Raw genomic sequence first — 22,643 nt, forward strand, 5'->3', positions numbered from 1 at the left:
CGTGCACAGTCTGAGCGAGGCAGGCAAGGCCACTACAGAGTTATTGTTTCTTTATGACCTGCATACACCAGAAGAAGTGGTGAGGTTTTGGGCCAGGTATTCCAGAGTGCTACAATGAAGGTCTTTTTGAGTAATGCATGCAACTTTGAAGATGTTTCTAGCAGTGATGATGGGCACTAGATATATGGAGTGATTAATTAATTATGTGCTTATATAGCGCTGGAATCACTCCCGAAGGGGTACCTCCGCGCTTCGACCGCTGCGAAACCCTTCCTGGCTTCCCTGAGAGATGGTCCCTTAATGGGTATCTCCAGGGTGAGACCAGGCATCCCCGGCGGTCTGGTGGGGCCGTTAGTGAAGATGAGGCAAGCTAGTGCCCAGAGTTGCCGAGTGTGATCGCTGATCAGAGTGGGCACCGAGGCGAGAGAATTATCGAGTCCGCTGACCCTGGTCCAGAAACCTGCCGCGTCGGGAATCGAACCCTGGTCCCGGGCCGTCCTCTGCTCTCGGGTCTGCCGCCTCTAACCAGTGAGCCACACTACTCCACGATGAATGTGGCAATATGATTGTAGCGTCTTGTTCCTGGGATAAGTCTTGCAGCAGAGTGCATGACTGCCAGGTTAGTTTTGTGAATTCTGATATGCGCATTTGAATAGTCAAGTCTAGAAATGTCTAAAGATATGTGTCTTGATTGTAAGGTTTAATGATTTTTAGACAACAGAGTCAGAATTACGAGCTCTTTGTTATACTGTTTATGTAGTTCGAAGATTCAGTTGTTTGTCAAGGGTAATCCTTAGTGATTTTGAGCATTGCTTGATTGTGTTGTCACAGTCCAGTATATGTATTTAAGCTAATTAATGGGATGTAAGCTGAGCAGCCCTGCCCTGACACAAAACAGACATGTGAGGCTTGATCCAGCGCTCTCACCAAAATTTTGCATAAATGACTCTATCTACTACCACCAAACTTACACTACAACACTAGGCCCATATCAACAGCAGAGCGACTGAATCATGAGGCGATAAGATCTAAATATGTTGTTTAAACTATCTACAATAATCAAGACCAGCTTGTCATTTAGAAAGTTTATTTAAACACATCTAGAAAAACTCAGGTTTTGGAATTTTATTAAGCAAGCATTAGAAAATGTCATAAAGAGAGGTTTATTCAGAATTAATAAAAAGAGCATAAATCAAGAATTATTATTCATTAGCAGAAATAAGTAAAATTAAGCATTTCCAAATCCTAACTATCTCTCTGTCTCTACTCTTATCACCTAGAAATAAAACATATAATAAAGACTCCTTTCCTTACGATTGTAGTCCATCAGCATATCACGTCCCTCAGGAATCTCAAGCGTAAGCCAAATGACTGTTGTCTGAGCCCATTTTTATACCCTAAACTTAGCTGAGCTAACTATTTTTCACATTCCAGCAGACGAATTCTAGCTCTCCATTGGCTGAGCCACCTCGTGCCACAGTAAATTGTGACATCTCCTTCCCACATGTCCGGGCTTATTCACTTGTTCATTGTTCATGCAGAAGTCTTGGCAGCATTTCCTCAGGCTGCTACATTTTGTATCGAAAGAAGTTCAAGCAATGCAATTTCCATCACGTCTCTTCCTTCCAACCTTGAGCCTGTCCGCTCTGAGCTCCCGTGGCACATTAGCAAAATTTCTCCACAGTCTTTTTAGCAGTTCTTTCCAAAACCTTTCAAAATAAAAGCTCAGAGGCTTTTTCCATCCTTTCAGAATTATTTTCTCTTGTGCCATTTTCATCAACAGGCCTCTTTTCAGAAAGCGTCATTTTTCTGCGCCACCTCTCTTGCGTCACTTTTAGAAGTGTACTATTTTTCTGCAGCCATCTCTAAGCTTCATTTGTAAAACTATTATATAAACAAACACAAAAGAGTAATTAATGATAGAAATACAATTTGTTCTGTTGCCACCCTTCATTGCTAATGATTAACCCATTAGTCTAAATTAACTAGCAGAAGCAAACAAATAAAGCAGCATTTTATATCTACCATTCTTCATTTAATCCAGCAGGGTTCTTTATGCACCTATAGAGAATAGAGTGACACCACATAGACAGGGAAGCAAAATAAGCACATGCCATTATTTAAAAACAGCTCCTATTAGTTATGACATAACAATAGACAAGATTAATTTATTATTTTCCATATACATAAGAATGCAACATAAAGCACATTTATGAGCACACATGTTAGTTTCCCGCATGTTCTGTAATGTAATCTAACTTTAATCTAGGTTGAATTAATACACACACAGCACAAATTGTTAGCATAATTAATTAGTTTATGGAAGTGTGACTTCACAAGTTGAAATGAAAAACATTTCTGAATCTCGCTCCATCAACTCCCCCATCTGGTGATTTTAAAATCACCAAACACCACCTAAAATTTTAGCAAAAAGTTTATCTAAGATGAACATAATTCAATTTCACTTGCGTTAGTATTTTTAAAGACTTATCTCATCAGTTTATCTACAATTCTCATATTGAGTTTTAAGAAACTCCTCCAGTTCTATCTTCCTCTCTTGTGTCTTTCTGATTTTTAAAAATTCTCTTCTTTTCCTCAAGTATTTCTTTCTCTTGTGTAACATGCAACTAATCTTCAACAAAAGTGTCGCAAAAACTATAATTAATAAAGGTGTCAGTATTAATCAATCAATCAATCATGCCATTTGTATAGCGCACTACTCACCCGGGAGGGTCTCAAGGCGCTTGGGGGAGGGGTATGCTACTGCTCGAACAGCCAGGTCTTGAGTTGTTTCCTGAAGGCGAGATGGTCCTGGGTCAGCCGAAGGTGGATGGGGAGGGAGTTCCAAGTCTTGGCAGCCAGGTAACAGAAGGATCTTCCTCCGGCGGTGGCTATTCGGATGCGTGGTACGGCTGCGAGGGCGAGGCTGGTGGACCGTAGCTGGCGGGTGGGCGTGTAGAAGGTCAGCCGGTCGTTGAGGTACTTGGGGCCCAGGTCGTGGAGAGACTTGTGTGCGTGGGTGAGGAGCCGGAACGTGATCCTCTTGTCGACGGGGAGCCAGTGCAGGTTCCTCAGGTGGCTGGAGATGTGGTTGCGTCGGGGGACATCCAGGATGAGTCGGGCGGAGGCGTTCTGGATGCGCTGGAGTCTTTTCTGTAGCTTGGCTGTGGTTCCGGTGTAGAGGGCGTTTCCGTAGTCCAGTCGGCTGGTGACGAGTGCCTGGGTGACAGTCTTCCTGGTCTCGGTCGGGATCCAGCGGAAGATCTTGCGAAGCATACGCAGGGTGTTGAAGCACGATGAGGAGATGGCGTTGACTTATCTGGTCATCGAGAGGGAGGGGTCCAGGATGAAGCCCAGGTTGCGTGCGTGGTCGGTTGGCTTGGGTGCGGTGCCCAGGGCTGGGGGCCACCAGGAGTCATCCCAGGCGGAGGGCGAAGATCCCAGAATGAGGACTTCCGTCTTGTCCGAGTTCAGTTTCAGGCGGCTGTCCTTCATCCACTCGGCGACGTCTTTCATCCCTTCGTGTAGGCAGGTTCTGGCGGTGTCGGGGTCTCTGGTGAGGGAGAGGATCAGCTGGGTGTCGTCGGCGTAAGAGATGATGTTGAGGTTGTGCTGGCGTGCGATGGCTGCGAGAGTTTTCATGTAGATGTTGAAGAGGGTGGGGCTGAGTGAAGATCCTTGCGGGACGCCGCAGATGACTTCGGTGGCCTCGGAGCGAAACATGGGGAAGCGGACTCTTTTTGTTCTTCCGGCGAGGAACGAGATGATCCACTCCAGTGCCTTCTCTTGGATACCGATGTTGCTGAGGCGCTGGACTAGGGTGCGGTGGCAGACCGTGTCGAACGCAGCGGAGAGGTCCAGGAGGATGAGGGCCACTGTTTCCCCCTTGTCGAGCAGGGTCCAGATGTCGTCGGTGGCTGCGATGAGGGCGGTCTCGGTGCTGTGGTTGGCTCTGAAGCCGGACTGCGAGGGGTCGAGGGATCCGTTTGTCTCGAGGAAGGCGGTCAGCTGTCTGTTGACGATCTTCTCGATGACTTTAGCAGGAAAAGGGAGGAGCGAGATGGGGCGGAAGTTTTTGAGATCGGTGGGGTCCGCTGTAGATTTCTTCAGGAGGGCGCTGATCTCGGCGTGCTTCCAGCTCTCCGGGAAGGTGGCGGTGTTGAAGGAGGCGTTGATGATGTTCCGGAGTTGGGGTGCGATGGTGGAGTCGGCCTTGTTGAAGACGTGGTGTGGGCAGGGGTCGGTCGGTGATCTGGAGTGGATGGTGTTCATCGTGCGGGCTGTGTCTTCGGTGGTCACCGTGGTCCAGGTGCGAAGGGTGGCGGTGGGGGGCGTTGGTTCGACGGTTGGGTGCGTGGCTGGGGCGCCGAAGCTGTTGTGGATGTCGGCGATCTTGCGGTGGAAGAACGAGGCGAGGGAGTCGCAGAGGTCTTGTGACGGAGTGATGTCGTTGGTGCCGGTGCTGAGGTTGGAGAACTCCTTGACGATAGTGAAGAGCTCTTTGCTGTTGTGGGCGTTGTTGTCCAGTCGTTCCTTCAGGGATTTCTTCTTGGTGGTGCGGATGAGCTGGTGGTGCTTGCGGGTAGCGTGTTTGAGGGCGGTCATGTTGTCGGTGGTCCGGTCGAGGAGCCAGGCTTTCTCGAGGGTGCGGCAGGTCTTCTTGGAGTCCTTGAGGTCATCGGTAAACCAGGATGCCTTCTTGCTTCTGGGTCTGCTGGGAGGGTTCTTTAGTGGCGCGAGGTCATCGGCGCAGGCGGTCAGCCACTGTGTGAAGTAGCGGGCTGCTTCGTTGGGGTCCGTTGTGTTGGCGGGTGGGCTCTGGCTGAGGGAGGTGGTGAGCTGGTCTGCGGTGATCTTGCTCCAATTCCTGTGAGGTACCTGTTGCGGGTGGTGGTGGGTCGTGGATCTTTTGAAGCTGAAGTGGACGCAGCTGTGGTCGGTCCAGTGGAGTCCGGTGGCGTGGCTGAAGGTGATGTACTTGCTGGAAGAGAAGACGGGATCAAGCGTGTGGCCGGCGTAGTGGTGGGGGTGTTGACCAGTTGCTTGAGTCCGAGGTTGGCGAGGTTTTCCAGCAGGGCGGTGGTGTTGCGGTCCTTGTTGTTCTCCAGGTGGAAGTTGAGGTCCCCGAGGAGGATGTAGTAAGTGGAGGGGAGGGCGTGCGGGCTGATGAAGTCTGTGATGTCTTCGCTGAATTGTGTGCGTGGTCCCGGGGGTTTGTAGACGAGGGTGCCTCTGAGGGTCGTCTTAGGGTCGGTGTGAATCTGGAAGTGGAGATGTTCGGCTGCGGCGAAGGAGTCGTTGGCGTCGGTCGTGATGCGGATGGTGTTCCTGTGGACGATGGCAATGCCACCTCCGGTCTGGTTGATGCGGTCCCTCCTGATGATCTTGTACCCGTCCGGGATGGCGATGTCTGGTGCAGAGGAGGCGTTCATCCAGGTTTCCATGAGGAAGGCGACGTCCGGTGATGTAGCGTCGAGGAGGTTCCAGAGTTCCACGGCGTGTCTGTGGACGGAGCGGGTGTTGATCAGGATGCACTTGAGGTGGTTGCTGCTGGTGTTTGTCTTGGCGGGTGCGGGGCAGGTTCGGAGGCAGGTGAACTTGCAGGTGAAGGGTCCGTGGGTGCGTCTCAGGGTGGCTCGGCAGCAGGCGTGGGTCCGGCCGGCATTGAGTGCGTTGAGAGTGGCGGCGTCATAGGTCAGTCGGGTCGTCTTGCCTCGGCAGGGAGGGCCAGGGGTCCTGGCGCTGGGCGCGGGCCAGGCGCGGACGGGCGCAGACGGGCTTACCTTTGGCGCACCTTCGGCGCTCAATCGGCGCTCCCGCTGTGCGCATCCGCTGCGCAGTCGCTCTGGGGGCGTCATAAGTAATGAGCCGGGAGGGAGGAGCAGCTGGGTGGCGGGAGCGGGGCGGCGAATGGAATCACAGGGGGGCGGGGCCGCAGGGAGGCAGCGGCGGGAAATTCCAAGAAGCAGCGGGTAGCGGGAAATTCCCAGGAGCAGCGGGAAATTCCCAGGAGCAGCGGGCAGCGAGCGAAGGAATCTGCAGGCAGGAGGCGGCAAAGGCAGGCAGGATCGGCAGCAGTGAGTGGGGCGACCAAGCCCTGTGGTGGGCTGAGCGGTCACACCGCTCAGCCCTTACACTATGTTTGTCTTGACTAGCTGAAGCTTTACTTGTCATATTGACCTTAAACTTCTCCTTGTTAATTTCTAAGGGAAAATGATAACCTAAACTAACCAAAGCAGAATTATTAGGAGTACATATATCAGAGACATCTTACAATATCTCTTTAACATTAAGAATCTTGAGCTGTTATTAATAAACAAACATGAAAATAATTTCATTAAACTTGCAAGGAAAAATAAAACAAAAATTTAAAAAATGTCTAAATTTTCTAAAAATTTCTAATACCCGCCTTTTTCAAATATTTTTTTTTATATATATATATATATACCCTTAAACTTTCTAACAGTTTTTCTTCGACCTAATGTCACAAGTTAAATTTTTCCAGCTAACACAATTTCTTCACCTTGTGTCACCTAACACACTTTCTTCAGCCTTATGCCAAAAACAGAAACCCTAAATTTTTTAACAGGTATGTACCTCAATCATTGTCACTATTCTCTTCAATCTTTTCCTGACTGCGACTATTTACCTTCACTACAGGTTTCACTTCTATTTTCTTTCCTGTCTCACTTTTCTTTTCCGGATCTTTTTGACTTGATATTTCATCAATCTTTTCTTTTGATCTGTGTACCAATTTGAATTTTAGGCCATCATTTTCTCCTGGCCAATTACCATCTTTTCTTGATAATTTCTTCTTTTGCTTGTTCACATTACATTCTGTTCTCCAAGCTCCTTTTCTGAATTTTCTTATTTGAGAATCTTCATCATTCTCATCAATTTCAGTGTCAGAAATTTGAATTCTGGACTCAGGTACTTCTTTACTCGGCAGCTTCACTCTGTTAGGAACGTCATCCTTGTAGCTGGTACTTGGCAATTCTTCTTCTTCTTCTTCAATTACCTTCAACTTCCCAGTTTAACATTTCCTGTTCCTGCTTTCAGAGTTTCTTTTCTGCTTTTCAATACTCTCCTGGTCTTCAATCACAATCTGATCACATTCTTCTTCTGCTTCTTTTTCTGGCAGATCTCCATCATTTTCTGAGTCTTCAGTCACAACTTTCAAGTCTTTTTCATTCAAGGCTTGTTTTTCAATCAAACTCTCCAGATGTCGACCAACCTGTCGATCTTCAAGATCTGGATTCTTTTCAGACTCTTCTTCAGAATCTGAATCAGCAGTGATGACACTATCCTCATCAGGATTTTCAAGTGTAGATACACGAAAAGTATGGCTAGTGTCAATCCACCTCTTCAGTCTTTTGCACTTCACTGTATTTGTTGTGACAAGACTAACTGGCCTCCCTTTCTGCCACTTTGGCACTAGACAATTTCTTTTTAGACGAACCTTTTTCCTGATCCTTTCACCTGGTAACAGATCATGTGCTTGCTCTTTTTCTCTTGTTTGCACTTCAGTTCCATTTTCATTAGACACAGAAGCCATTTCATCAGATAAATTCCTGCAGTACTCCAAATTGATGCTATCATTGATAGTCATCATTCTTTCCACTGGTATGAATGCTTGTCTCATGACCTTGTCCATCATAATATCATGTGGTCTTAAATCTCTCTTTTTATCAGTAGTACTTCTCAGAAACATCAAAATAAGTGGAAGGACATCTGTCCACTTTGTACCTGCAGCTAGGCTCATTTTTGCATCTCTGTTCTTTATAGTACCTTTCTCTGGCTCCTCAACACCTGAAATTTCTGTTCTATCTGTACAATGAAGCAGTCTTTTTTCAATATGTCTTCTGCCATCTGATAACTTTGCAACAGTAATTTCATCATTATGTCGCGTCTGAAATGTTTTAACCCATTTTGAAATCAAACAGATAATCACAAAAATGTAGCACAGTTTGTCATGCAGTGTCATCTCAATAAAATCCATTTGTAATCCAGTGAATGAATTACTCTCCTGTCCTTCTGTTCCCAATCCTACAACTGTTCTCTTAATTGTGTTCACTTGCTGGCAAGTTAGACACCTCTGGTAAAGAAAATCTACAATTCTATGATATATTCTGTCCATGTCAGTAATCATGCTATTTAGTAAAACTACTCTGCCATCTTTGTGTGTCCAAATCTCATCCTCATCTCGCTGTCTATAATCTGTTCTCAACCATGTGTTTTTCTCCTCATGAGTTGCTTCATCTTGTAAATCTTTAACTCCCTGCCATGTTTCAACTACAGATGTTAGTATTAGTGAACTCAAAGCATGTTCATCATTCTTTTTGTATGCTGCATATTTCAAGCCAGCAATCCTTTCTGCCAATTGAATGTCATCAATCAATCCTTTAATTAAATTTGCATTTCTCAAAAATGAACCTGCAGAAGTCAATGTTTTAATCTGTTGATCAATTTCATCTGTTACTTGGATGTCTTCACTCAAAAGACCATCATTTTCATTCCAAAATACTGGAAGTACATTTATTCCTTGTGGTCTCTTTTCTTGTTCTTTATTTAATCCTGCATCTGTATTGTCTGTCTGCTTATTAACATAATTTTGCAATGGCAGTGAAGCCATCTCATTCTGTTGAATCATCACCTGTCGCTGTATTTGTAACTGTTCATTTAGCTCATTTATCTCAATCTCCTTTTCCTTTGACCATAATTTCGACTCATCAGGCTGTGTCAATTCAATCAGATTAATGTCAAACTTCTCACTAGTTAAAACTGGAGTCATTATTCTTTCTTGCTCAGTTGTAATCATTACTAGTTCAATTTCAAGTACAATAGAATAAAGTTTTTCAGTAAAATTTTGAATTTCAGAATTAAGTGGGACCATTAAAGTTGTGGGACTAGTTTCATCTTTTCCAGGCACAGGTACTGTCACTGCTTCCATATATTTCATGGACTGTTTTAAATCTTTTGATGAATTCACATGATCAGGAATATTAATTCCAGAAGTACTAGGCATTTCATCATGCTTTTCTATCACATTAATTTGAGAAGAAGTCTGAGCTGACACTCTATCAATCTGATCTTGGACTTTTGGCGTTACATTAATCTGTTCTGTCGTTTTGCTTAAATTTTTGTCCTGATCTGTATTCACAACATTAATTTTAGATTTATTAATATGTTCTGCTCTGTCATGTCTATTATTTATTTTCGTTAATTTGGGAATCATTAATTTATTCTCACATTTAGCAACAACTTTTTTCATTTTCTTATACAAGGAAATCATTTTCTTTTTCTTTAGATAATTGTTATCCATTTTAAAATAGTTAAATATAATTTCAATAGGTAAATGCACTCTCTTAATTTGCCTTGCAGCGTTTGCTGATCAATTACTTTATTAATTTAACACTATCAGGTGTAGAAAAACCTTATAACTTGGTCAATTTAATATATCTCCTAATTTACATGTATCAATAATTTTAATAAACCTGGAAAGAAAAACATTAATTTGCAAAAACAGCAATATAAAATATTTATTTTGCAACAACAAAACACTTAAATGTGATTGGGTATGTTTAAAAATGTATTTATTTGCACTTACACACCTTTCTGCATCAACAGCTGTGGAAAAAGAAAACCTGATCTGATTGCCTTTAATTTAAATAAAATATTTGCTGCAAAAAACCTTTAGACTCCTTTATCAATAATACAGGAAATAATTTTTCATCTCTTAAAATGTTCTTTTATGAAGTATGTTATAAACATGTACTATAACACATTATCACCAAAGTAGTAAAATAATTATAAACTTTCATCCCCAAAAAAATTTGCTGTTATTCAAAAGATTTGTATTATTGGAAAAAATCAATGGAGTGTTTTTATTAATATGTGCTTCACTAACAAGGCATTAGGCAACATTCGACTCACTGAACCAGACACTGCCTTTTCCAAGCGCTAGGCTCTCCAATAGTCTATTAGAACATATACCTACTCGTGAAAGCAATAGCAGATGCAGATACCAGGCATAAATGGGCAGATAACAATAAATGCCTGTAATTCCTGTTATTTAAAACATACAAATGACGATCTATGTTGATCAAAACAAGATACAAACATTATGTCAAAAACGCGACAGTCAGCAAACAGGAACAGTGTTTAAAGCTCACTACTACTCATTCTATAATAAAATTAGAAGGCAAAATCTGTCCTAGAAAGAGCAGTTCTGAAAACGCAGACCACAGAGCGATACAAGCTATTAATTTAAGAAAACGAAGCTCTGGGCACTAGCGTCAGAACAGAAATAAACTGTGTGTATCAGTCATTTGGGATGCCTCAGCCAATCATTGCACGGCGGCAGTAAAATGCTCCAGCCAATCAGAGCACGGCTTTGACGACGTTCATTCAATCTTAGCACGTCTGTAACTTTAACATTACTGCTGCTTCCCTCGCGCTCTCGCGCTCAATCTATTTATATGCACAACCCTCGCTGACAGTTTCTACAATAATTTATTTGCTGTGACATCAATAACACAGCTGTAGAAGACTCTTACAAATGTTTTAAATGGCAACTCGCCTCAGCCAATCACAGCGCTGTTGGCGATGTATCAACCAATTACAGGGCGGCTTCGCTGTCATTCGCTGGACCTTCCAGCCAATCAGAGCTCTCCCTTCAATGCCTCCTCCAATCACATCACTACTTTGCCGTTATTTACACTGCTCTACAATCTCCCCTTCTTCCCTCGCGCTCTAAACAGTATACAATAGCGCATAAGGATGGAACTGAAACGGGAACTTATCTTTTCATTATTCGATGACACTTGCAAAATGTAGTAATGATTCACATCAGCTAACTCGAGCGCCACCACCCTAAACATGTAATTGCCGTTAACAAATCACAACGCAGCTCTTGCTCTGACGCTGCGATACTTTAGCCAATCAGGGCGCTGCCTTGCTTTTACTTTGTGACATTCCAACCAATGAGAGCGCGGCGGCTGTGACGTAGACAGCCGCTGCAGCTGCCAGCTCTCGCTCAGCGCTTCCACTCCTTGGACAGCCCCTCCCTTACAAGATATGTTAATAATAATATTCGCTGGCCGTTATCACAGTTGGGACAAGCACTGTTAAAACAAAGGAAGGAATCAAATAGAGTACACTTTTAAAATGGGAATAATTTATTTAGCTATGATACTGGCATTATTTATTTGCGAAATTGCTTGCAAATAAGAATTTTAAAAACGGGGACACTTCAATTTATAAGCAATTTGGATAACTGGTGGCGCACATCAACTAATCATTGTACGACCATCTAAATCAATATAATGCTCTCACTGCTTTGTTGTGAGGCTTTAGACGTTCTAACCAATCAGAGGGCAGCTTTACTAGGACACCTCGGACGCCTCACCCAATCAGAGCGCGGCTGCTCTGACGTATACAGCTGCTGCGGTTTCAGGCTCTCCCCACACGTTCTCGCTCCTAAAATCGGCCCCTCCTTTACAATTTCGATCGGGACACTTTAAATTTGATTTTTATTAGCGCGCAGTGCTTTTTAAGTATATTTAATAGCGCGCAACACCTTAAAAAGTCTTAGAATAACACAGACTTTATTTTGAACGTTCCTAAGTACCTTAAAATTACTTTTGGTACAATTTAGTAAATACATAAAACGGACTCATCTGCCTGCTTCTCTAAATAGGATAGTTTTACATTCATTCAAGTATTCTCAGCTTGGAATAGTCGGCCCTATTCTCATAGAATAATTTCAATCGCTAATAGAGAAACTCTTACTCTACCCTTCTAACAAGTAATATATGAACTCATTTCCCTCAGAATGCACAACTAAGTGACTTATTCAAAAGTTCGACTTGAACATAATTACAAAACAATTACACACTTTCAAACGGAAAAACCCTAAAATCATACATACATGTTATCCCTACAGGACTCTCACCTGTTTATAGATAATCATGCACCGTTAGTAAAATAAGCGACGTTATCCGTACAGGACTCTCACCTGTTTATAGATATTAAACACGTTATCCGTACAGGACTCTCACCTGTTTATAGATAATCATGCACCGCCGTTATGTTACCCTTCACTCAAGCTTGAATATATACTATTACTCTTATCACAGTGAGTTTTACAACAGGCTCATTGTCCCTATACTCATGCTGTTCAAATTTCTTAGATAATCCTCACTATGCATACATTCACACCTATGTCCCTAACATGTGTTGCACGGCCACAACACTGGTGATACACAGCGATACCACCTTCAGAAGCAGAACAAATGTACTTGTGTAACCTGCTTACATATCAGCATCCTGATCACAGCATTACACATCTCTAGACATGGCTAACCTGGGAATTTAAACAAACTGACTAACTCAACATATGTTAAATTTTAATCCTATCAATATACCAACATATATGTATCATGCATGTAACATGTATGTCAAAAACAACATAAAACCATCCGATTGCTGCCAGAGAATTGATCCAGCGCTCTCACCAAAATTTTGCATAAATGACTCTATCTACTACCACCAAACTTACACTACAACACTAGGCCCATATCAACAACAGAGCAACTGAATCATGAGGCGATAAGATCTAAATATGTTGTTTAAACTATCTACAATAATCAAGACCAGCTTGTCATTTAGAAAGTTTATTTAAACACATCTAGACAAACTCAGGTTTTGGAATTTTATTAAGCAAGAAAATGTCATAAAGAGAGGTTTATTCAGAATTAATAAAAAGAGCATAAATCAAGAATTATTATTCATTAGCAGAAATAAGTAAAATTAAGCATTTCCAAATCCTAACTATCTCTCTGTCTCTACTCTTATCACCTAGAAATAAAACATATAATAAAGACTCCTTTCCTTACGATTGTAGTCCATCAGCATATCACGTCCCTCAGGAATCTCAAGCGTAAGCCAAATGACTGTTGTCTGAGCCCATTTTTATACCCTAAACTTAGCTGAGCTAACTATTTTTCACATTCCAGCAGACGAATTCTAGCTCTCCATTGGCTGAGCCACCTCGTGCCACAGTAAATTGTGACATCTCCTTCCCACATGTCCGGGCTTATTCACTTGTTCATTGTTCATGCAGAAGTCTTGGCAGCATTTCCTCAGGCTGCTACATTTTGTATCGAAAGAAGTTCAAGCAATGCAATTTCCATCACGTCTCTTCCTTCCAACCTTGACCCTGTCCGCTCTGAGCTCCCGTGGCACGTTAGCAAAATTTCTCCACAGAGTCTTTTTAGCAGTTCTTTCCAAAACCTTTCAAAATAAAAGCTCAGAGGCTTTTTCCATCCTTTTAGAATTATTTTCTCTTATGCCATTTTCATCAACAGGCCTCTTTTCAGAAAGCGTCATTTTTCTGCGCCACCTCTCTTGCGTCACTTTTAAAAGTGTACTATTTTTCTGCAGCCATCTCTAAGCTTCATTTGTAAAACTATTATATAAACAAACACAAAAGAGTAATTAATGATAGAAATACAATTTGTTCTGTTGCCACCCTTCATTGCTAATGATTAACCCATTAGTCTAAATTACCTAGCAGAAGCAAACAAATAAAGCAGCATTTTATATCTACCATTCTTCATTTAATCCAGCAGGGTTCTTTATGCACCTATAGAGAATAGAGTGACACCACATAGACAGGGAAGCAAAATAAGCACATGCCATTATTTAAAAACAGCTGCTATTAGTTATGACATAACAATAGACAAGATTAATTTATTATTTTCCACATACATAAGAATGCAACATAAAGCACATTTATGAGCACACATGTTAGTTTCCCGCGTGTTCTGTAATGTAATCTAACTTTAATCTAGGTTGAATTAATACACACACAGCACAAATTGTTAGCATAATTAATTAGTTTATGGAAGTGTGACTTCACGAGTTGAAATGAAAAACATTTCTGAATCTCGCTCCATCAGGCTCACAGGATCAGCCCTCTTCCAGGTTAAAAAAGCTCCCTACAGATGAGCGAGACGCTACAAAATGAACCTCTAATGTAATTTGTATTTGTTGTAAAACACTCTTTCGTACCAAGAAAAGGTTTGTGCTATTTAAACTGGTGAAAAATAAACATGTACAGATTACAAATTAATTTTTTTAGCAGGTAATATACAGAGCTGATCTCCTGGCATTCTGTACCCCACAGATGAATACAGAGCTGATGGCTCAGCATTCTGTGACCCAGAGCTGATGTCAGAGGCATCGTTAGGCTGCCAGCGGTGACGGATTTACATCTGAACGCTGCCCCCTGCGGCATTTACACCTGGCTCAGTTCTGTTTTTGACATTTGAAGAAATTATTGTAGATTACATGCATCAACCACAACGTGATTTCATCAGAGCCAAAAGTCTGTGACGCCACTACAAGTGTCTGGTTGAATGGCCCTGCTACATCACATCTGATGTCAGAGGAGGCAAAACTGTACGCATGAGGAACATTTTCTGCAACACTAGTGCCATTTTTTGCTTTAGATAGGGTTTCTTCCAGCTTTTTTGATATTTCTTAACCATTTTAAATCTAAAATATTTCTTTAAAAAACAACAACAGTTATGAAGAGCAAGTTTCTTGCATATGTTATTTATAGTCTTTTGGATGGAAGTGAAACACCAGTCAGAATAAAGTAGCTCACGAAAAACACATCCTGAAACCCTGTAAGATAGCCATTCTTAGAAACATATATTTACTTAGTAGCCCCCTTTGAAATATTGTCATGCATACAGTACCCCAGAAGTGGCTCTAGAAAGATGAGCATTCCAGAAATAATAACCATTGAGCGAGGGTGGGTGTGTGTTTTTTACACATCATCTAATGCGGGCAGGCAACCTGTGTCCAAGCAATCTTATTCTGTAGGTAACGGCGCTGAGTACCTGAGGATCGGGTGATTTGACAAGGATCACAATTAGAACAGTGAGGTTTCTAGATTCTATGTAGAACAATTTATTTTTGGGTCAAGATCTTCTTAGAGTTTCACTTTGCTCAAATTGGTGTTATTTCTGATTTTTATGTTTCCCTCGAAATTTGCCTTTACTTTGTCTGGCTGAGGGAACTGTGCCGAGGGCTGGTGTTTGCATCCTTGGAGCACAGAGGGGGCTCTGCATCCGCGACCAGGTTCCATTTGCGCCGGATACTCGCGGGGCTGTCCTGGGTTGGGAGAGACTACATCTCCCAGGTTTTCCTGCGGCGGCGTGCACCACCAACGTCAGCCTCAAGCTCCCGGAGGCGCTTAAATCATCCCAGCGCCTCCCGCAGCGCTGGACTTCAAAACTTGCCTTTACTATGTCTGGCTTAGGGAACTGTGCCGAGGGCTGGTGTTGGCATCCTTGGAGCATGGAGGGGGCTCTGCATCCGCGACCATGTTCCATCTGCGCCGGATACCTGCGGGGCTGTCCTGGGTTGGGAGAGACTACATCTCCCAGGTTTCCCTCGGCGGCACGCACCACCAACGTCAGCCACAAGCGCCCGGAGGCGCTTAAATCATCCCAGCGCCTCCCGCAGTGCGGGATGCGCGCGGGACAAGGGCAGGCCTGTCCGCGCCCGTCAGCGGCTGGAAGAGGCTGAGCTGGGCCACCCCTCTTAATAATTTAATATTTTAATACCTTCTGTGGATTTGTGCGAAAGGATCTGGGATATTTTATCTCCAGAAATAGTTTACGGTTTGTAATACATATTCTGCCTACCACTGACAATCGTGAACACTCTGTGAAGAGCGGTGTGGAATATTAGCGGGACATTGTCTCAGCCTTTAGCCTCTAAGAAATTCTGGTATAACAGCTTTCTTATATTTGTTTATATCCTAAGCGACTGACTGGTTTTTAAGTTATTCATTAGATTTTTTTTTATAGCTCAAAATCCTTCATACTTAATGGTATTTGGTGTCAATCAGATTTAATATTTTACATATATATAAGTCTATCTTAATCATTCTCATTGTCACGGCATACACGTACTTAGTATTCTGCAGCAGTTTGGATAGTTTGTGTGGCCACTGTAAAAACTAAGTATTGTGGTTTTTGCAACAAGTTAAGTTGGCTTTATCCTTTTAGGCTAATATGTGGTATTAGCTTTGACTCTTACCTGCTCTGTGGTATTTACTTATTATATTGTTTATTGAATTTAGTATATTCAAAATGAGTAAACGTAAAGCAGGTGTGGGTCCAGGAGTGGTTGGGACCCTAGATGCCTTCTTAATTAAGGCAGAATCAGTTCTTACCAAAGAAATTATACTGACTGAGCGTAGGTTATCCCTAGACCCTTCACTTGACAGGCTTTCTATTACCCCTGCCATTCCAGACAGCCCGACTGCCCTTAAACATACTACCCCACCTCTTGAACAACAACGCAGTTTACCGACGGAGGCTGATATATCATTATTGAATGAAACTAGGCTTTCAGGGATTCAAGATCAGGAACTTAGCCCTGCTAATTACAAACTGTGGGGAAGGGCACAGAAACAAAAAGTAGTAACTACCCGTCCCAAGAAAGTTAGTACCACAGCAAAGAAGAAACGGGGATCTAGACAACCCGGGAATGCAGTGTCAGGCAATCAGGGGGTGACAGTGGCAGAAATACATGACATGGGTAATGCCACGCAGAGACATTTAACCAACCAAGATCAGATTATAGGTGGGGTACCGTCTGCTGGTCTCATAGAAGGAGATTTCTGGGGAAAATTAGAGACCATGGTAAACACCCTCTTAGAACCTATAGTACAAAAAATTTGTGGAGTTGAATCAAGGCTATCTAATTTAGAACTGATGTTGGCTAATTTCGCGAAGGTCACAGCGAACTTACAAAACACTAAAACCCAAGTGCCGATTGTGAATGATAGAGTGGGGTGGAATAACGGCGAGGAAGCTGATAATGTGTCAGTTTAGCTAAAAGTAGGCCCCAGGAAATAAGGGGCTCAAGTAGTCCCAAGGTGGTCATGGGAGACAAAACAGATTTAAGACAATCCCCCAACGTTAGAAGTGCCTCTCCCTTGCAACAGTTAAACATGAGGTCAGAGGAGGGATCTTGCGTACCCTTAAGATTATCAACTATCGATCTCCGCCATAATCCACCCCATATGTAGTTATACTGGGGTATGCTCCTGCCCTTCCACCAGGAAAGAATGAAAACTACGGGCAACTGATGAATAAAGTAAAGTATTGGTTTTCCCAGAATACTATAGACGGAGCCAATTTAACAAATCATATAATCATGGCACGCAGGGTTAACTGGATCGGTAGATCGAGTAAACAAGGGACGGGAGATTGTATTACTATCAATTTTGATAACCCCTATACTGCAGGCTGAATTCTTTTCAAGGGGTCTTAACCCCCAGCCATTAATGGGCACCGCAATTAGATTACTACCACTGGGGTTCTTTTACAGGCCATTATCGTGGCGGGACCCGGTGAGATCCGACATGGAGGAACACTATCAGGGGGATGGTTGGTCAAGACTGAGATCTTTACATCACCACTTTCCCTTAATGACATCACAGTTACCCCCGAACAGGCAATGTGACACCGTGTATAGACGGCCAGTAAATAACAGATTTGAACTTTTGTCTGGCATGGAGGCCTGCGACTGACTCGGGGAAACAGTACCTTTGGGGGGGGGGGGGGCAGGACATATTAGGAGCTGATGGGGCCGAGCAACAAAGGCGGTGTTTGAACAACTTTATCTCATGGAACATAGCGGGTTTGGCTGTTAAGTTAGGGGACCCCAGATGGGTAGCCTATGTGAAACAATTTCTGATAATTTGTCTACAGGAAACTTGGTCGGTAGAGTGTTATCTCTTATTGGAAGGCTATAAGGCTTCTTTTGTTCCAGCCATAGCATCTAATAGGGGGAGACCAAGGGGGGGATTGGTCATTTATGTTTCCGTAGCTGTTGCATGTAAAATCCATGTAGTACCCTCTTCACACTCAGGTATCCTTGCACTAACAATACATAGGGGGACCTGCATTGGGGGATTAGTACACTTTTATAACTCGATTTCCCCCCACCCCGATCACAGTAACATAACGGCTCTGAGTGACTTTATTAATAACTCTATGAACCATAGCTTTCATAACCCTATGGTTGTGATGATTTTAATATTCATCCATGCGGCAACCCGCCATTGACTTGTATTTCTAAGCTGAGCTGCCCTCGAATGCATGGATTTCCTTTTGAGCATTCGGGTGAAGGGGAACGGTTAAACGATCTGATTAATGACCTAGATATGACATCTACCATGGCTATATCGGATCCCCATGCCAGATTCATGGTGCCCACATGTAAGGGTCACGGGAATGGGACTTTTATTGATTTTGTCTTAATTTCATCATTAATGCAATCGTTTGTACATATTTTTTTAATTACTGAGAGTGAATTTAGTGACCATAATCCTTTATCTCTCAATCTGACTGGTCCTTGGGCAGTCAAAATAGGGGAAACCCCTAAACTGGGCCTACTCCGACCAACTGATGGAAAACGCAGATTGAGATGGTTGCAAGTAACTCCGGAACTAATTTTTAACAATATTAAAATTGCTTGTGTGGACAAAATAGTTCTTTGCACCCAGGTTGGGCAACCACCTACAAAGGTGTTAGCGGCCTTTAAGGCTATTACAGTAAAGGTGACTGGGTTGCTATCTGTACCAGCCAAGAACCAAACACGTGTGGGTCCTAGATGGTTTGATCATCACTGCTCGAAGACAGCAAAAAGGCTCAGGGAAGTTTTAGCTATCAAACCTAGAGTTCAAGCCGATGTGACAGCGTGTCGCAGGGATTATAAAGCAGCCTTAGCTACACTAAAGGGAGCTTTAAGGGATGAAGCATGGGGGGAGTTAGTGGACCCTGAAACCCTCAGCAATAGCTCTAAGTTTTGGAGCGTGCTAAATAAACCACTTTTCGATCAGGAGGCGGGGGGTGGACTAGAATGTCATATGTCTAAGGAGGAATGGGAGGCCCACTATGAGCAGATGTTTGCTTGTACTTCTGATCAGAACGATAGGCCGTCACCTGGCCCCAACGCTGTAGTGATAAAGTTTGGGAGGGGTGAAATATTGGAAGGTATTGCAGGCTTAGCAGCTGGCAAAGCCCCTGGTCCCGATGGGATTCCCCCAGATCTTTTTACGTCCGACTCCTCCTTTTAGGCTCCAATATTGGAGCCCATTTACAACGCTGCAGCACAACATGGCTGCCCTCAGTCATGGGCAACCTCCACCACAGTCCCTGTTTTAAAAAAAGGGGACAAAAGTAGCCCGCACTGTTACAGACCCATATCACTTATAGATTCTGTGGTGAAAGTAGAGGGGAGGGTCCTCCTGCATGGACTTTCATCATGGGCGGAGGACAATAAGATCATGTCCGATATTCAGTATGGGTTCTGTAGGCGGCGATCTACCATTTCCCAGTGCCTCAATCTTTTTCTGATACTGAGCAAGTATACAGTTGTTCAACAGGGGACTATTCACCTTGTCTTCATGGACTTGTCCTCAGCTTTCGACTGTGTCAATAGGAAGAAGCTCTGGCAGTCCATGAGGGCAATGGGGGTTGAGAACGGTATTGTAGATTTTTTAGAAGACATTCATAGGTCCACTAAAGCAAATGTAAGGTTCTCTCAGGACCTGAGTGTCACAAAGGATTTTAATATTAAAAAGGGAGTCCGACAAGGATGTTTTTTGGCTCCCTTTTTGTTTAATTTTTATATTATTGATCTATATAGCGTCTTGAGGGGTTTGGGGGCTGATTGCCCCAGAGTAGGTCGACGTGGGATTCCGGTCCTGTTATATTCGGACAATGCGGTCCTCATATCCAGGACGGAAAGGGGATTACAAGCACTTTTAACTGCCTTTGATGTTTTTATGTCAGACAGGGATTTGACAATAATCAACACTAAATCATACATCATGCAGGTAGGGCTGCCTCCAAAAATGAATTTCCAATTTAAATTTGGAGACGCTAAAATTTCCCTCACTAGCACGTTCTCTTATCTGGGGGTCCTTTTTGATAACAAGCTGAAATGGGGCCCTCATATTTTGAAAAAGAAAGGGGACGTTGCTAGGGTGAATGCAGCAATTTTTAATTTTGCATCCAAACTGGGGAAAAGGCCACTGGAGCCATGTTGCAAGTTTATAAGGCTAAATCTGTGGCTACTGCAACTTATGGCAGTGAAATATGGGGGTACTATGTGGGAGACTGTTTACAAATTGCGGAGAACGTTTTTTTGAAACGCCTATTGTGTGCCCCACGAAGAACTTCAAACTTGGCTGTCCATGAGGAACTGGGGACCCAGTTTGTCAGTGACATTTTTTCCCTGCACCCCCTGACCTGCTGGCTAAAACGTGGTTAAATCTTGATATCCCCTTGACCCATATGATCCTAAAAGACTGCCTGTCATTGGATAATTCGACAGCAGTACCGTGGTTGAACTATATCAGGAAAGGTCTAGCAGGTCTAGGGCGGGGGGAGTTATTTGTCAACCCTGAACGTATCAAAAAGGGAGATGTGGAGGCTATAAAGACGGCCTTCTTACTAGAAAGAAAACTGACAAGGGAAGCTAAAGAGGTTCAGAAACCTAGCGTTCGGACATATATTATGTTAAAAACAATTCCAAGAGCAGAGCCTTATCTCTTGAGTACATTGTCCACATATGATAAATTTCTACTAACCAGGTTTAGTATGAACTTGTTTCATCATATGCTTGTAAGACCAAAATATTTTATTTATAATAAACTGGCAGCTCCCTGCGGCTGCGACGGAAAGTATCCGCAAGATATGCTGCATTTTATGTTTTTATGTAAATTGTATGAATTCCCACGCAAACGCTATCTGGTCCCTCTTTTAAAAAAACTTAATTTTAGTCAGGTTCGGCCAGCTATGATGTACCTACAATTATTGAATGGAGATTGCACATTGTTTATAGTGGAATTCTTAAAATCAGTTGTTAAGTCTAGGAAATGTATGGACTTGTAATGAATTCTTTTACATTTTAATCAACTATTTATTAATTGTATGCTGCTAATGCTATGGAGGTCACTTTAATAATGCACTGTCACTTTTATTGGCCGTCACAATGTACTGTAACAATTTTCTAACTAGTGTTATTAATTAATCGTTGATTGATTACTGATGTTGATAGTATCTTACATAATGAATTTTTATCTTTGATGTGTTTGTTGGTGTAACTTTTATGGTTTTCAACTTAAAACTAATAAAGTTTCTTTGATTTATTGATTGATGTTTCCCTCGTCTTCGTTGCTTAATTTTGTGCGCAAGAAAGTGTCACTCATAGTCATTGAAATGTCACCCATAATTACACTGAAATTATGAAAATGTCACACATAGCATTCTGAAATCTTGGCAGCTAAGCGATATTTCTCAGTTCCGATTCTTCAGTGTGGGAGATGGCGAAGTCGTTGATTCACATTTTGAATGGTCTATTCACTGGGTAATACCCAAGGGTATTAATTATTTCAGCTCAAACACCCGCCGATTCTATAAGTAAAAAAACACGCACTGACTATACACAAAGCAGAACGTCCGTTTGCTGCGCTCACCTCGAGTAAGGTCAGGTAAGGTCTCCTGAAGTTGAAAATGTGCAGGTTACCGATGACTGGCAGCGGCCTCGGTCCGGGAGGGAAGTTGCTGTATTTGTCGCTCTTCCGTCCGTTTATAAGGTGTATTAGAAAAACGAGAGTTACAACACAGCAGAAGTGCGACAACAGGAGCAGGAAAATACATCTTCACACAAGCCTCAATTATGCCACTGGTAGTAACGAGAGAGCGCGACTTCTCTTCTAGGGCGATAATTAACGAGGCACTCAAGTGTTTAGTTGTGATTTATAGGCACAAGCCGCGGCTGCAGCATAAATAAACACGTTCCTTCCATTTCCTCCTGGGCTGTCGAAGGGGTGAATTTTATAAATCAGCTCTCGGTTAATTGGAAGTTACTTTATACGTGTGGCAAGTTTTAGGGTTCAATGAACTGCCAAAAGTTAGCACAATCCGTGGAAGCAGAAAAACGCACACACGCATCCTTAGGTGAGTTCATAAAGAAACCTATATTTCAATCTGAGACACGTTTGACTTGTGGTAGAGTTGCAGAACATGTGCCTATTTGTTGTCAGCCCCGGATGAGAAATCCTGAAGTTTTAATGATGGCTTCATCCTTTTGTATTTGTATTTATATAGCGCTCACTTTTGGCCGCACCTTTTGATCTTGACCAATTCGTTTACCATCAATTTTACTTGCATCAATGAAATAATAGGGACTGAAAAATTCAAGCGTCGCTCACAGAACAAGTGTAGCAAATGAGTAAAGCCCATTTAGCAGAAGAGTACAAAGGGTTAGGTATGTATCCAGTGGAGCATTTTCGAGCACATTTTCTCAAATATTTGGTGTGGGAGAACACTGTCGTTTACAAACAGCACAATTCCCATCAAAAGGGCCATAAACTTTGCACAGACATCTACTTTTACTGATACAAAACAAAAATATCACGCTCCAACAATGTTTGTGGAAATCGTGTTTGAGCAAATATTTATCATTTTTGCATCACCAGGTAAAGTGTCTTGAACCCATTAAAATCTTTGGGGTCGATTACAATGGCGGTCGGACGAGCATTT

The sequence above is a fragment of the Lissotriton helveticus genome, chromosome 6, assembly GCF_964261635.1.
Source record: "Lissotriton helveticus chromosome 6, aLisHel1.1, whole genome shotgun sequence".
NCBI lineage: Eukaryota > Metazoa > Chordata > Amphibia > Caudata > Salamandridae > Lissotriton > Lissotriton helveticus.